This window comes from Anomalospiza imberbis, chromosome 1 (assembly GCF_031753505.1).
Source record: "Anomalospiza imberbis isolate Cuckoo-Finch-1a 21T00152 chromosome 1, ASM3175350v1, whole genome shotgun sequence".
Lineage (NCBI taxonomy): Eukaryota > Metazoa > Chordata > Aves > Passeriformes > Viduidae > Anomalospiza > Anomalospiza imberbis.
The window spans coordinates 111,376,870-111,379,650 of NC_089681.1; the positions used below are offsets into that span (position 1 = coordinate 111,376,870).

A 2,781-nucleotide genomic window follows, 5' to 3' on the forward strand; every position below is an offset into this window, starting at 1 on the left:
TGTATCACTTCGTATCACTGGAAGGGCTGTCACATTCTCTAGGCAGACAAATCCCAAGTCAGGATAAAATGACTGTTCCAAAATATTTCCCTTAAACTATATAGGGGCATTTGGGAAAAAAAAAAACCAAACTAAAAAACTTCAACAAGTCTGATTTATTTGATACCAGCTGGGATGTGTTCCAATAAAATCACTGTTTTCATTCTATTTTACAAATCATGAAGCTGTATTCACATTTTGTGAAGGTGTGGTTCATGCAGTAATACTTTTATGGCCATAGACATTACAAATATAAAATATTTGGTGAGAGAAGCAAACACCTGCATCTTCTATGATTGTGGGTACAGAAGAAAATGGTATAACACATAGGAGCATACTGTGGCATTTAGCCTGCTACTATTCAACTACTGCTGTGAAGGGAGCTTTTGAGAAACTAAAACAATGTTATTATTGTCACTAAACAATACTGCTCAAAAAGTCAGTGCTATATATAAACTCCTAAGAATGTTTTCATCAAGCTGGGAAGCCAAGTCTTTGTGAGGCTGAAAAGAAATTTTAGTAAGTGAACAAGTGTCCATTCTGCACTGCATTCCCCAAGGGTTGGAAAAATAGCAGAAGGCTACATACTTTATAGCATATCAGCATTTTTTTCATATACAGAACTAGAAAAATGAAAATATATCTTTGTTTTATATGGATTTTCTTTAGCCTTCAGACTACTGAGCTATTCTTCAAATGCCTCTTGCTAACAAAGACTTAACATTTACCAGAGGATTGGGCAAATTCCTCAGGCATTAGAAGCATGGTTGATTAAAAAAGCCTGTATTTAGTAATTAAAACAGTGCAGCTAATCCACAACTTGAAATATTTTGGAAGCAGATCATGGGGTGAACAATGCAGCTGTCAAGTAAAGAAGAGCTTTTCTCATAAGGGATCACTTCACAATACAAGCATCTCCAGATCCCCTTAAGCTATAGTGCACTTCTGCATAGTTGAAGACTTTTAATATTTCTTAATAGCTGATATAAATCACAAAATTTCATAACAGTGCAGGATTTCCTAGGGTTGGTTTAACACTTACAGAGAGCAGCAATTTGCTGTCTTATCCAGCTAATGCTTACATGCAAGTGGTTTTGATTCAAACAATGTAATTAAAATGGGTTTAATATATTGCTGGTCATCCTTTTGTAAGAGCTTTGCCATTCCATATCATAAGTGGCTTAAAATTTTAAATTATGTGATTAGTTATGACAGACACATTAGGCGTGGAAACCCCAAACTGATCTGAAGCAAGCCTCAAGGAACCAAATACAGTGAACTTAATAGTGGGAAGGCCTCCTTTCTTTTCTTTTGTCTTTCTGATGGTCATGGTCTGCTTTCCTTACATCTGTACTGCTTCATCAGAACAAACAAGTCCCACAAAACTTTTGTGGCAGCCTCAGTAAGAGCATCTGCTATTTTACAAGCCTCAAGAAAGTCAAGGTATATTCTTACATTGATTTTCAGGCAAGAAAGTAATAATTGACTGCTATTCACAACATTTCCCCCCCCCAAAAAAAATTTCTGTTACCTCAGTCAATAAATATGCTAATCTCTCTCAATTATGTTCCTCTCTATCAAGCATGAATAAAAAATATCTTGTTTGCTGTAGAGGAAAATGACAAGGATAATTAATTTGTGTCAGGTTTTTCAGAACCCATGACTGGGATCCTGATCACCAGTGAAACCACTTCACCTGTGACTGCCATCAACCATAGCTCTCTCTCTCCACACTCATTCACAGCAGCAGGCCAAATGTGCCACGCTGGAGGTCCTGAACCCTGAGGAGCAGCCATTAACTTTAATGTTCCCCCAACAAGAGGGGAATCTCAAGAGAAGGGAATTCCTGGGTGGGACATTGATGTTTGAGGCAGCGAGGTGCTCAGAAGCACCCTACAAAGCTACCAGCAGGTATTACTTTGTCAGCTCTCCTCCTTAAGTTGCATCAGCCTTCACAGACCCACAGACACAAGAGGAAAACAACAAGAGTCTTACTGCTCACATGGAATTCAATTCAAAAGATAAATGACTGGGGAGCTTGTCTAGGCCTGGCTGGAAGGAGAAAAATTTATTCAGTTGTGAATTGGAAAAAGGGTACAGTGCAATCTTTTATAGATTTTACTTTCAATGTCTTTAGGCATAAAGACTAAAGAAAGAAAAATATGGGAGATTTCCTTTCTATTATCTCTGTCCTATGAATATTTATGTAACAAACTACAACAGACATGTATTATCTGGTAGGAGCTCTCTATTTAAACTAATCCATGTAAATTACGTGGGCTCTTCACAAAGGGCTCATTGCTGCTTACCTTTACCTCCTACAGAAGCACCTCTACAGGTATTCTCAAAGCACAGAAGAATACAAATGCACATAATCAAATTGGATCACACTAAGAAGATTATGTCTGCATTGATTGAAAGGCACTACTAAATCTGTCCAACATTCCTACAACCCTACAAAAGAAGTGAACACTGTTTTGCTGAGAATTTTTCCCTGCATTCCCAGTTATCTTCTTGGTAAGCGAGGTTACGAGGTTACAAAACCAAAAAGAAATGTAAAATATAAAGCTGATTAAAGCTGATGAAATAGGGAAATATACGACAATGGATATTTCTAAAGGAATAAAATATATGAAACACCAAGCTCTTAACTGGCATTAAATTTAACCTGGTGCTTTAAGAAAAAAAAAAAGGCTATAAAATTTTTCCTCAAGATTACTTTTTATCAATCCAAAGCCTTAA

General features: G+C 36.9%; 1 long non-coding RNA gene across 2 annotated transcripts; it reads left to right on the forward strand.

The window, feature by feature from the left end:
• Positions 1–1,751: 1,751 nt before the first annotated feature.
• On the forward strand, positions 1,752–2,570 carry LOC137482284 (uncharacterized). 2 transcript variants are annotated; one of them, XR_011003996.1, is made up of 2 exons: positions 1,752–2,133; positions 2,364–2,570. It is a non-coding gene; the product is annotated as an uncharacterized lncRNA (long non-coding RNA). The 2 variants fall into 2 exon arrangements; XR_011004014.1 differs by having other exon boundaries at positions 1,752–1,950.
• The last annotated feature ends 211 nt before the right edge of the window (positions 2,571–2,781 follow it).